Here is a 14,732-nt window from a genome sequence, read left to right on the forward strand (position 1 = left end):
AGATGACCACAGCACTCTTTTTTCAGCCTGATTTTTAAAAGTACCTTTTGATATTCCAATTTCTTTATAATTTTGCCTTCTAACCAAATTTTTCCCCATTACAATCTGACTTAAACACAAAGTATCTCCCAAGCACTTGTGGAGCCACGGGCTTCCAAAGCTGACATGGGCTCTAGGCACAGTTAATCTTACCACCATCGCTGGTGTTGTTTCCGCTCAGGCGAATCCTTCTTTATCCAAATTGTCCATATTTTGGGCCCCATTAATGTTGGTGCTGCAAGGTTCAGGAAGTCCCAGTTCGAGTCACCATTAATGCCGGGGTTCTTGTTCCAGCATTACAAAGGGTTCAGCAATCTGGAGAAAGGCTGTACATAGATTAAATAAGAGTCCAAAGACGAAAGATAATTTTGAAAGGCATTGGGGGTCAGAGGAGCTTCAGCTAAAAGAGTCAAAGTTCTAAGTTCTTAGTTCTCCCTTCTCTCAGGACCCCTGCTTTTTATTAACACAATTTATCCAAAGGCAAGGTGGAGACACAAACTTCAAAGGGTAGGGTTTACAGAAGCATTGTCAGATTGGGGAATAGCCTATAGCTGTTCAGGTGTTTGGCCAACAGGAGGCAATAACATGTAGATTGAGAAGCCCTGAGCTGTCTGGCAGCAAACAATCATCCTATTCAGGTTTGGGGGAAGTGCCTTTTAGCCATTCCAACAGGTGATTACATATGTGACTCAGCCCTTGTTGAGCCCCCAAGTTTCACCAATCTTTTGATGAAACTCTTGTAATTATGACATGCTGGAATTGGCTTCCAGCATAGGCCTGTAGTGCTATGAACTTCCCTTTCAGGACTGCTTTTCCTGTGTCCCAGAGATTTGAGTTGTGTGTTCATTTTCATTTGTTTCCAGGAAGTTTTTTATTTCTTTCTTGATCTCCTTGGTAACACATTCATTTTGTAATAAAATGCTATTTATCCTTTATGTGTTTGAATGTTTTTGTGTGTTTTTACTGTGGTTGATTTCTAATTTCATTCCACTGTGATCTGAGAAGGTTCTTGATATGATTTCAATCTTCTTGAATTGTAGAGACTTGCTTTGTGTCCTGACTTGTAGTCTATCTTTGTGAATGATCCATGTGCACTTGAAAAAAAAAAGTATATTCTGCAGCTTTGAGGTGAAATGTTCTATAAAGGTCAATTAAATCCATCTGATCTAGTGTGACCTTTAGTCATTTTTTCCTTGTTAATTTTTTGTCTAGAAGATCTATCCAGTGAAGTCAATGGGGTGTTAAAGTCCCCTACTATGACTGTCTTGTTGTCAATCTCTCCCTTAAAACCCTTTGGTAGATTTGTATATATTAGGTGCTGCTATATTGGGTTCATATATGTTTGCCAGGGTTATATCTTTTTGTTGGATCAATTCCAATCCTGCTTTTACTTCACATTATGAAATCCTGAAAAGATTGCTATAATGAAAAGAAGAAACAAAGAGAGAAACCCTAGCATACAGAATTAAAATGGCAATAAATAAGTACCTATCAATAAAAACTCTAAATGTGAATGGCTTAAATGTTCCAATCAAAAGGCGTAGAGTAGCTGAATGGATACAAAAATATGACCCAACTATATGCTGTCTACAACAGACCCACCTCAGAACAAAAGACACACAGAGAATGAGAGTAAATAAATGGAATAAAATTTTCCATGCAAATGGTAAAGAAAAAAAGCTATAGTAGCAATATACATATCTGACTAAATAGACTTCAAATTGACGACCATTACAAGAGGCAACAAAGCTCACTACATAATGCTAAAGTGATTAATCCAACAAGCGAATGTAACCCTGGTAAACATATATGCACCCAATATAGGAGCACCTAAATATATAAAAATTATCTAGAGAACTCTAAGGAAGAGATTGATAATATTACAGCCATAGTATGGAACATCAACATCCCTCTGACTTCACTGCATAGATATTCCAGACCAAAACTTAACAAGGAAACAGTGACTCTAAAGGATAGACCACATATTAGGACATAAAAAAAGTCTCTACAAGTTCAAGAAGATTGAAATCATATCAACTGTCTTCTCTGATCACAGTGGGATGAAATTAGAAATTAACTACAGTAAAAACACCCCAAAACATTCAAACACAAGGAGGCTAAATAGCATGTTATTAAACACTGAATGGGTTACCAATAAGATCAAAAAAGAAATAAAAAAACTTCCTGGAAACAAATGAAAATGAACACACAGCAATCCAACATCTCTGGGATGCAGTAAAAGCAGTCCAGAAAGGGAAGTTTATAGCACTACAGGCATACCTCAAAAAACAAGAAAAATCATTAATAAGCTATTTAACCCTACAACTTAAAGAACTATAAAGAGAACAACAAGGAGAACATAGAGCAAGTAGAAGGTAGGATATAATAAAGATTCAAGCAGAAATAACTGACATAGAGACTAAAAACATAATACACAAAAAAAAAATCAATGAAACCAAGAGTTCGTTCTTTGAAAGGATAAACAAGATTGATGAATTGTTAGCCAGGCTTATCAAGAAACAAAGAGAGAGGACCCAAATTAATAAAATCAGAAATAAAAGCCAAGAAGTAACCACTGACACCACAGTAATACAAAGGATTGTAAGAAAATACTATGAACAACTATATGCAAACAAGCTGGAAAATGTGGATAAAATGGACAAATTCCTAGAAAAATACAATCTCCCAAAACTGAATCAGGAAGAATCAGGTATCCTGAATAGGCCAATAATAACTGAGAAAATAGAAGCAGAAATCAAAAAAACTCCCAGCAAAAAAAAAGCCCTTCTCCAGATAGCATCACAGGGGTGTTTTACCAAACATTCAAAGAAGAACTAACACTTATACTCCTCAAACTGTTCCAAAAATCCAAGAGTAAGGAACACTTCCAAGCTCTTTTTATGAGGCCAGCATTATCCTAATTCCAAAACCAAGATAAAGACACTACAAAGAAAGAGAATTATAGGCCAATATCCCTATGAACATAGATGCTAAAATTCGCAACAAAATATTAGCAAATTGCATCCAGCAATATATTAAAAAGATCATACACCATGACCAAGTGGGATTTACTCAAGGGATGCAAGGCTGGTACAATATTCACAAATCAATAAACATGATAGATCACATAAATAAATTGAAAGACAAAAATCACATGATCATATCAATAGATGCAGAAAAACACATTTGACAAAATCTAACACCCATTTTTAATAAAAACTCTCAGCAAAGTTAGAATAGAGGGAGCATAACTCAACATCATACAGGCCATATATGACAAACTTACAGCAAACATCAAACTCAATTGGCAAAAGCTGAAACCATTTCCCTAAAAACAGGAACAAGACAGGGATGTTCACTTTCACCACTCTTATTCAACCTATTACTAGAAATCTTAGCCACAGTGATCTGACAAGAAGAAGAAATAAAAGGCATCCAAATTGGAAAAGATGAAGTAAAACTCTCATTACTCACACATGACATGATATTTTTACATAGAAAAACCTAAAGACTCCACCAAAAAAAAACTACTAGATTTAATAAATGAATTTGGCAATGTAGCAGGATACAAAATCAACACGCAAAAATTGTCTTTTTTATACATCAATAATGAATTCTCAGAAAGAGAAACTAAACAAGCAATCCCATTTACCATTGCAATAAAAAATTAAAATAGTTAGGAATAAACTTAACCAGGGAGGCAAAAGACCTGTATTTGGAAAAGTATAGGACATTGAAAAAAAGAGGTAGAAAGAGATATACTAGTAAACAACTGGAAGAATATACCGTGTTCATGGATTGGTAGAATCAACATCATTAAAATTTCCATACTACTCAAGGCAATCTACAGATTTAACATAATACCTATTAAAATACCAGCAGCATATTTCACAGATCTAGACCAAATACTCAAAAAATTTATATGGAGCCAAAGAAGACCCAGAATAGCCTCAACAATCTTCAGAAAGAAGAACAAAGTTGGAGGAATCACAATACCACGTTTCATGTTATACTACAAAGGCACCCTAATCAAAACAGCTTGGTTCTGGCACAAGAACAGTCATACAGATCAATGGAACAGAACAGAGAATCCAGAAATGGACCCAAGCCATTACACTCAATATATGACAAAGGAGGCAAGAACCTACAGTGGAGTCATGACAGTCTCTTCAATAAATGGTGTTGGGAGAATTTGACAGATACATGCAAAAAAAAAAAAAAATGAAACTAGACCACCAACTTACACCATACATGTTGGGGAACACAGGAAGCTTGGTTGGGAAGTTGTAAGAAGCACATGCTGATAAAAGGGAAGTGTGTGGAAGGCTACGTGCCCTGTTTATCAGAATTCTGACTTAGGGGAGACTTAGGGGAGTGTCCAAGGCGGTACCCCTAATTATTCCTTGACCTTTCCAAACAAGTCTGTGCATATGCAGACCTCAGGTGTTTTCTGGAATCCTTATGCTTATAATCCCTGGATGCCCTTGCCTAGAGTACAATGTAAACATGTGTCCTCCCAAGATTACTCACCCTATGATCATATCTTAAGATAAAAATTCCAATAAAGGCCTAATGAGGCAGGCAATAGAGGCTGCTCTGGCTACTAAAGCCAGGGGCCCCTTAGCCCTCTCCTGCACAGTCAAACTGTGTCTGAGTAATCTGTTCAGCCATCATTCAGGGGCTGCTTGTCAGCTCTGGCAAGGTGGTGCGCCGTGTGAGGAGGACCAAGGAACCCAACGAGAAGCAGCAGGACCCTCGAAAATGAAGAGGAAGGAAATGAAAGTAACTGTGCAGTAAGTCATTGGAGCCCGCTTGGGATTTCCAAGTTCGAGGGAATTGTTTTTCAGCTAAGGTTCCACAATAGGACAGCAACTGTCCACTGAGTAACATCTCTCTGTTACTTAAAAAGTTATTAAAAGCAAACGATGCCTATAATTTATAATACTTGGTTCCCTGATGATGAAGCATTCGATGTTGATCTTTGGGAACAGGTAGGCAGGAATTTAAAGGGAAATCAGGCTCAGGGAAAACGAGTGCCTTTGTCATTTAATTCGAGCTACACTATGCCCACTTCATATTGAGGATCAAAAGCCTACAGAATGCCAGGAGGATTTACCACTGCCTCGCCTCCTGAAGTACAGCCTGTAAAGCCTGTAATACCCAAGGCCCCTGATCCTCCGCCTCCAGTGTGAGAAGGCTCAGCAAGAAAAAATATGGGAAATAATCATTTAATCCCCCAAGTCTTTTTTCTAGGATGATTAGACCTGTAGAAATGCCATCCAGCACGCTATAGAAACAGCAGTGTGGGGGCCACTTCCATTTTTGTATTAAAAAAAATTAAAAAAATAGTACTTTCACATTAAAGCCACTGAAGGCCAGTGAGTTATCTCTGTTACAAAATTTGCCAAGGACAATGCCTTGGGTAATAATAATTGGCTTTAAAATCTCAATGTTGTCAAGGCAAAATAAATATAACTAAAATGAAGGGTACATGATAAAGCTTTTTCAGTGGTAATTATATATGCCTAGACATAGTTTTCCAAAGTGTTTAATAACTTAAAAATTTGGAGTTTGCTGGATTAAATAGTAAAAATTATTAAATATCTAGGTATTTTCAAATAACAGGATACTGAAATATTAATTAATCTGAGTTTGCCTTGTATGGAGAATCTAGAGGATAGTTTGAATCTGTTAATGAATATCTTGTATTTTATTTGAAATATCTCTTAAAATGTTAATGTATTGCTAATCTGAGGAATGTTAATTACTTACATGCCACCTAAAAATTAAGGTTTCTAAGGGTTAAGAATTCTAGCTAATCAGAAATAAATTATGGTTCTGATTTAATGGAAACCATGAGGCATGGAGATGCATTTTGAAGGAAAAAGAAAGTGGTTTCTAGAACTGGTTATTTCTGAAAGTTGTAAGGTTTCTGAAGAAAGATTTGTGAAAGCTAAAGAAAGATCTGTGAAAGTTGTAGAATTTTGTGAAGAGAAATGTTCAAAGGAAATTATGTAAATGATACAGGCCAGTAAGCCAGGACAAGTAGAATAGGGAAATTGAGAAGGTTAAACAGCAATTTGGAGCCATCTAGTAAATCCTATCTTCCCTAAACCAAGGACACTTAAGAGTAAATGATTTGCATTTTGCCTTCCTCACCAGAGGGTATAACCAGATGGTACATAGCTTATATCAATGTACTCAGTAAGACTGATAGCAAAATTCCAATTAGTGTCATTTGCTGACCACACCCAAGAGCAAATGAAGTTAGAAACTTTTTCTTGACCTAGAATTGGCTTTAGATCATCCCAATAGGCCCTGGAATGCTTCGAGTATTTGTTTTCTCTCTCCTGAAGGAAAATATTCTGCTTAAGGTACATGGGAAGCTTTGTCAAATAATAACTATATTATGCTTTTATTCATAGCTCTATTGTTATTCTGGAATATTGTGTTTTACAGAAAGGACAAGATTCTGTTATTTGAAAGTATTGCTGATTCTTAAACTTTTTGTTTTTCAAATATAAGGAAGCATTTTTAAACCAAGTTGGTAAATTATATACTCTCCCCACCTGTCCCTCCAGAATTTGGCAATTCTTAATACATGGCAATACATTTCTTTGCATGAATTCAGTAAGACCTGTTTCCAATTATAGCTATATTAGCCAAGATAAACTGATAATGGGCCTGCCTATAGCAGCCTTGGCTTCACTGCGTTTTGCAGAACTTGGTCCATCCAGCATTCCACAGGAATCCCTTACAATCCACAAGGGCAGGCCATCATTGAACGTGCCCATGCTACCCTGAAGGGCATGCTAGTAAAACAAAAAAGGGGGAATATGGGACTCAAGAACCCTGCTATAATATTATCTAAAATACTCTTTACTTTTAATTTTTTTTTAAATCTGAATTATCATTTGCAATCCTCTGTAGAACGGCACTTTACCTCAATATCCCCATCTCAGAAACCACAAGTTTTGGGGCGAGATGTGGATACTAATATCTAAATGAATTATTAACATGGAGAAGACAATATGTGTGTTTTTCTACCCCCACAGGGCTGCTGTAGATTCCAGCTCGCCAGATTAAACCCTACCATGGCATGGCACAGGACCGATCCTCTTCTAGAAATGAAGATCTGAGCCTGGGGACTCTGCAGCACTGAACCCTGGAATAACCTGGGTAATGATGAAGAAGCTGATGGCAGAGGCTGAGCAGTTATTGGAGCATACTCACACTCCACGCGTCCCAGATAACTAGCCGTTGCTGTTTTTGTTTTCCTTATAGTCTGTAAAATTGGAACTGGAGCAGTTGTGCGCTTTGCAGACACTGACATTCCAAAGCAGAAAGTTCACTACCTCCCTCTGTCTTCTACATTCAGCAAAACAAAAAAAGGGGGAGTTGATGGGGAGCACAAGAGACTTGGTTGGAAAGTTGTAAGGAGGATATTCTGATAAAAGGAAAGTGTGTGGAAGGCCACCTGCCTTGTTTATTGGAATCCCGACTTAGGGGAGGCTCAGGGGAGTGTCAAAGGTGGTACCCCTAATTATTCCTTGACCTTTCCAAACAAGTCTGTGCATATGCAGACCCCCAGGTGTTTTCTGGAATCCTTATGCTTATAATCCCTGGATGCTCTTGCCTAGAGGACAATGTAAACATGTATCCTCCCAAGATTACTCACCCTACTGATTACATCTAAAGATAAAAATTCCAATAAAGGCCTAATGAGGCAGGCAATAGAGGCTGCTCTGGCTACTAAAGCCAGGGGCCCCTTAGCCCTCTCTTGCACAGTCAAACTGTGTCTGAGTAATCTGTTCATCCGTCGTTCAGGGGCTGCTGGTCAGCCCTAGCTCATACACAAGAATAAACTCAAAATGGATAAAAGACTTAAGTGTAAGTTGTGAAACCATAAAAATCCTAGAAGAAACCATAGGCAGCAAAATTTCAGACATCTTTTATAGCAATATGTTTATGGATGCATCTCCTAAGACTAAAGAAATTAAGGAGAAAATAAACAAATGGGACTGCATCCGAATAAAAAGCTTCTGCACAGCAAAAGAAACCATCAACAGTTAATTGTCAACTGTTAACTATCCTGCACCCACCTAAGTAAAAGAAGTGTGTGTCTATCATTTTACTTTTTATCCAATCCCAGAGGTTTCCCCTGTCTGCTTTCTGCTGCCTCCCTAATCTATCACCAATGGATCTCCCAGTTAAGTCTTCTCCTTTGATTATAATGTATAAAAATAGGTGAAAAACGACCATTCCCCAGAGCATTATCCCAATCCATTGAGATTCTGCTTCCCTCCTGGCAATTGTTGAGAGTTTGGCTCAAATAAACTCACAAATATTTGTTATAGGTTTGAATGTTTTTATATTAACATTACTTGGCGTAGTCGGCAGGATTACATAAAAGCTCACCCAGCATTCTTCAGCAGACCCAGAACCGGTGCTAGATTCCAGCAAGGGGCCTATTAAGCTGGCCAATTCCCTGCCCATTGGGTGGACTTGGGAGAGTTGTCTCTTGGATCCAGGACCTTTCCTTGCTTTGGGTTGAGGGTCTGACTTTAACTGAGCTGTGTTTTAAAATCTTTGAGGTGGAACTAAGGCTAAGGGTTGACAGAACCCAGGTAAGCGTTCACAGAACTCAGGCTAAGGCAGGACTGGAGGGGAAAGAAAAGGGTGACTGGTTTTGATTGTGGCTTTTCAATTGCAATTGCTTTCTGAGAGTCTGAGCAAAATACCTTTGCTGTATAAATGAACTGAACTCATTCAGCTGTGAAGATAAAGGGGCACATCCTCTCTCCAGCCCGAATCTCGGGTGTTTTTAGGTGACTACCAATCTTTGTTGAGGTGTCAGATATGCAGGAGCCTCATAAGTAAATCCCAACTCAGCTGTAATTAATTGACTGGCTCCTCTAGGGGGCACCCATAAAGTTTGGTCTGCCAGGGCCCAGCCCCTTCCAGTTATTTTAGACAGCTGGGAGAGAAATTGAGGCCACACTTGACCCACTACATAACATGTCTAGAAAATTTGCGCAGACTACAGATATCCAAAAATAAACAAATAAAATTTAACATTGGAAATTGGGCCTCCAAGGCCAGAAACTCCCAGACCCCAGCCCTCATTTAATACTCCTGATAGGAAACCTTTACTTGTAAGTGCTTTACAGAAATGGGAAGATTTAACTAGAAAATATTAACTTAAAAAGGCCCAAAATGCAATTGTCTTTGGGTACCTCCATTAATATTTTGCTGCAGAAATTATAAAAATGCCAGCTTTGAATTTAAATTGAATGACTATATGGCAGGCATATCTTGATTTAGAAATTAGAAGCTTCTAAGGCAAAGCATAAAGAAAAAAATTCTTCCAAAAAAGATGGAAATGAATAAGAAATATTAGAGACTGTCTCAGAACTATTCTGAAGCTAATAAATGCCTACACCCCATTTCCCCCTTCCTTTCTGAGCTTCCTTGTCCCAATTTGCCCTTTCCTCTCCCTCCTTCCTTCCCCTTCCATCTCCTCTCTTACCACTCACTTGAAGAAAAATGAGAAGAGGGATTCTAACAGCTCCCTTTGGAAAAAGCTGGTCTCAGCTAGAGAGGAACCAGCAATTTTCCCGACTTTATCCAGGACCCTGATGGATTCACAAAATTTATCTGTTAGAACATGTAATCCTGGCTATTCTGACCTGTTCCAATGAATACACCTCCAGGTTTCTGAGAGCAAGGCCACAGAATCACACAGTAAGGTCTGCTGTGAAACTGTAGAGGAGTCTTTTGCGGTAAGAAGCCAGGTCACCATAAGAAAGATTGTTTAAAAAGAAAACCTGAAGTGTGATTTACAAAGAGAAAACAGAAGCAAACATAGGGCTGCTCCAGGACTATGGGAGGGTATTCCCCCTTCTCCTTACTAATATTTTTGGAGAAATGGAAATTAACTTAAAAGGGGAAGTTACTAAGGCCCTTGTAGGTACTGGGGCTACTTTATCTGTTCTTAACCTTGCCCATCTAAGTTTCCCTCTCCCTTGGAGTAAAGCTTCTGTACAAATGGTAGGGGTGTCTAATCAACCCATGATTGTTTTAAAATCAGAACCTGTCCCCTTTCAATTAGGGCATGTTAAGGGGCAACATATTTTACTGGTTAATTCGGTCCCAATCCACCTAATAGAGATTTGTAAAATCAGTGATGCCCACTATGAGGAGGTTTGGCCAATTAATGGAACCATTAAGTTTAATGCAACCCTATAGCTAAATTTGTTTTCAAATTCTCAGGGAAGTGAATGGAGAATGAGGCCTTCTTAGATCAATATGTCTTTTCCATACACGCAAGCCATTATTAGTCAGAAATGGCACTCAGCTATATGCTACCTTTAAACTAGATCTCTCTGTAATTGCTACAGAGCCTCAGAGAAAATATACTCAAATAGAAAGAAACATTTCAAAATGGGTGAATTAGTCCTTTTGCCAAGATTTGCCAATCCTTGAGGAATTAAAGTACTGTCCTGTTTTACTATGCAGTCTTTGCAGGGTCAGAGGTGTAGCTCCAGAATATCAAAGCCCACTGAATCCTTTTACATTCCCCCAAACCTCCCCTGTTCTGCTCAAATGCTCATAGATAACTGGCTTTCCAAAACCAAAGTCCCAGGACCTTTGAGATGCAAATACCAGGAACTCTGGTCTGGGCCATTTTTAAAATATAATCTCTGGAAGATAGCCACCTAAACAAATCACTTAACTTATTTCAACCATTTCTTTCTAAATTAGTAAATTTTAATTAAGGTTATTAAATTTCTAGATATTTTGAAATAACATGAAATACTGAAACATTGGTTGCTAAATAAGTCTTTACATTCTCTTGCTTTTGTCTTTATTGCCGAAAATCTGTAAAATGTATGTAAGCTTTGGATAGAATGTCTGGTGCTTGAAGGTGTGTTTCTTAAAAGTGAGAATTGTTCATAAACGTCAATCTAAAGAATGCTGGTCTGGAGCTCCAGTGGCGCAATCGGTTAGCGCGCGGTTCTTATAAGAATGCTGGTCACTTATTTTATTTTGGTTTATTATTTGAAATTGAGGCTTCTGAGAGTTAAAACTTCAAATTAAATTGGGAGGAATTATAAATAGAAGGCATGAGGTATGGAAATACATTTTTGAGGAAAAAATTCTTGTGTTTTCTCTGCAAAAGTTAGTAGTTATATTATGTTAAGGTCTTTATGTGTATGGTCTTTATGTGGTATGTGTTTGTCTGTGTATTACATGTGGTAAATTTTCAGCCTCCGAATGGCATTACTAGGATATAATCTTTTATTGGCCTAATTTAAAAACAAAAAGATTAAACACTTATATAAATTAAGCAGAATTCTGTGGTCTGGATAAAAATTTTAATATTAAAACCGGCTTAAATTTGATTAATGTCTTTTAGAGTTCTGACCATAAAATATATGTGTGTTTTTTTCTAGATTTGCAAAGAGTTTATGATATAATATTTTGGTTAAGTATATTTGACAATGTTTTTAAGTTTAAATTTTAAGACTTTAACCAAGAGATGACCTTGAGTCATTCCAATGGACCCTGGAATAACTCAAGGATTTATTCTCTCTTCTTAAAAGAAATAGTTTTAAACTAAATTAGGCCTATTTAATATACTTGAAATTACATGGGAAGCTTTGTCAAATAAAAATTAATAATAACTATGTTCTATTTATATACATACTAGAGGCCCGGTGCACGAAATTCGTGCACGGAGGGGGGTTGTCCCTCAGCCCAGCCTGTACCCTCTCCAATATGGGACCCCTTGAGGGATGTCCGACTGCCCGTTTAGGCCCGATCCCGGTGGGATCGGGCCTAAACGGGCAGTCGGGCATCTCTCTCACAATCCAGGACTGCTGGCTCCCAACTGCTTGCCTGCCTGCCTTCCTGATTGCCCCTAACCACTTCTGCCTGCCAGCCTGATCACCCCCTAACCACTCTGCTGCCAGCCTGTTTGCCCCCTACTTCCCTCCTCTGCCGGCCTGGTCACCCCTAACTGCCCTCTCCTGCAGGGTTGATCACCTCCAACTGCCCTCCCTTGCAGGCTTGGTCCCTCTCAACTGCCCTCCCTTGCAGGCCGGGTGCCTCCCAACTGCCCTCTCCTGCTGGCCATCTTGTGGTGGCCATCTTGTGTCCACATGGGGGCAGGATCTTTGACCACATGGGGGCAGCTATATTGTGTGTTGCAGTGATGATCAATCTGCATATTACTCTTTTATTAGATAGGATAGAGGCCTGGTACAGGGGTGGGAGCCAGCTGGTTTGCCCTGAAGGGTGTCCCAGATCAGGTGGGGGTTCCCTTGGGGGGTGGGGTGGCCTGAGCGAGGGGCCTGTGGTGGTTTGCAGGCCGGCCACACCCCCTGACAACCCAAGTAGAGGCCCTGGTATCTGGAATTTATTTTCCTTCTACAATTGAAACTTTGTAGCCTGGAGCGGAGCCAAGCCTAGGGCTCCCTCCGAGGCCTGCAGCCATTTGTGTTGGGGTTATAATTGAAACTTTGTTGCCTTAAGCGGGTGGGCCTGGCCAGGGTGTGCAGAAAGCTTTGCTTCCCCTGTTGCCAGCGGCAACCCTGGCCTGCTCTCTCAAGCTCCATTCTGCCGCCATTTGTTTGAATTTGTTTACCTTCTATAATTGAAACTTTGTAGCTTGAGTGGAGGCTTAGGCCTGGCAAGGGCAGGCAGAAAGCTTGGCTTCCTCTGTTACCTAGGAAACCTTGCTCTCTGTGGCTGCAGCCATCTTGGTTTGGGTTAATTTGCATACTCGCTCTGATTGGATGGTGGTCGTGGCTTGTGGGTGTGGCTTATGGGTGTGTCGGAGGTATGGTCAGTTTGCATATTTGTCTTTTATTAGATAGGATATTTTGTTAAAAATGACTGTTATATAGCCGAAACCGGTTTGGTTCAGTGGATAGAGCGTCGGCCTTTGGACTGAAAGGTCCCAGGTTCGATTCCGGTCAAGAGCATGTACCTTGGTTGCACACCCCAGTAGGGGGAGTGCAAGAGGCAGCTCGTTGATGTTTCTCTCTCATGGATGTTTCTAACTCTCTATCCCTCTCTCTTCCTCACTGTAATAAATCAATAAAAAAAAAAATGACTGTTATAGAAATTTCAGTCTGCTTCAGAAAGGAACTTGCAAAGATTCAGAGCCAAGGTCAAAGAGGAAGCTCTCAGGGATAGTAAGTGTCTAGTCAGGGACACCAGGCAAACCAAGAGTGGTAATTCCCTGTGGGGGTGTGTGCCAGTGATTCTCTGGATATTTGTGTTCCACATACTGAGAGTTTATGAATTATTTTCAATGCTCAATACATGCTTGCAATAGCCATGTGCCACGTTTTAATTTCTTTATTGATTAAGGTATTACGTATGTGTCCTTATCTCCCCCTTACCCTCCCCCCCCCACTCATGCCCTCACCCCCCTGTTGTCTGTGTCCATTGGTTAGGCTTCCTGTGCCACATTTTTAAATCGTACACATTATTTTTCTTTGTGTGCTGAAATTATATATTGAATCTAAACATATACAGATTTTATATCTCTGTCATTTTACAGTAATTATTATTTACCAAGAAATTGTTGTCTTGAATGTTATATCTTATATAAAAGCAAAGTTTTTTATCAATTGCATCATAATCAAATCTATAACCATGTCACTTTTTAATTTTGTCATTTATGGACAGCTGTTGCTTTACTCTGATGCATTTGCAGGTATATTATATCTTTAGAAAAATCCATGAAAAGGACTCTGACCTACTCTACTCTATGTCTAAGCAGGTCATATCTTTGAAGTGGATGAAGATTTATAGGACTTCAAGGAATAACTGATTTCAAAAAAGTACTGGAAAATAATCAGGATAAACAAAAACAACTATGGGACTAAACGAATTGAGAATAATTATTTTTATAACTGTTTAAAATATTGTTGATTTTTAAATCTTTTGTTTCCCAAATATAAGGAAAACTAAAAAGCAGACATTCTGCATTATAGGGACTAACAAATTAGTAACCTTCATTTCACAGTACTCCCAGGAGACAAAGATTCAAAGACTCCGACAACCCAGAGATTTTTTTGTCCATTGGGAAAGACATTAATGAAATACTCTCTCCAACAGTGTTAAAGGGATCTTACCTGGACATGGACATCTGCTCCTGTCTCTGACACTCGCCTTCATCTCAAGGATAAGAAGCCGCCAACTACAGAGGAGGTAGACAGCCATCCTAAGACATCAACAAGGCCTGTGTGCTCACAAATTGATGCTGCTCAAACCTTGTTCTTATATCACCTAATTGTTATTGATTGAATGTATATGAAATGATCTTTATGTTGTTATTATCCTAGTGGAAACCATATCTGTCTCCCTAGACCCCTTTCCCTATTAGACATGACAAATTTAACTTGGGTACCTGCTAATCTTTCCTACCTACTAGACAATTATATTCTGACTATCAGCTATGATAATGAAGTTAATGTTTTGTTGGCCACACACTGGTGGTCTTCCATTATTAATATCAGCTTTGGTACATTTTTTCAGGCTATATCTATTATAAAGGACCTACCTTGGACAAATCCCTCCATGAACACCTCCCTAATAATTCCCCTGGTAGAATTATATATGGATCTAGTCTAGATGAGTATTTTAGATGAATATTATTTAAGTATAGGAATAGATGA

Source organism: Eptesicus fuscus, chromosome 12, assembly GCF_027574615.1.
Source record: "Eptesicus fuscus isolate TK198812 chromosome 12, DD_ASM_mEF_20220401, whole genome shotgun sequence".
NCBI classification, from domain to species: Eukaryota; Metazoa; Chordata; class Mammalia; order Chiroptera; family Vespertilionidae; genus Eptesicus; species Eptesicus fuscus.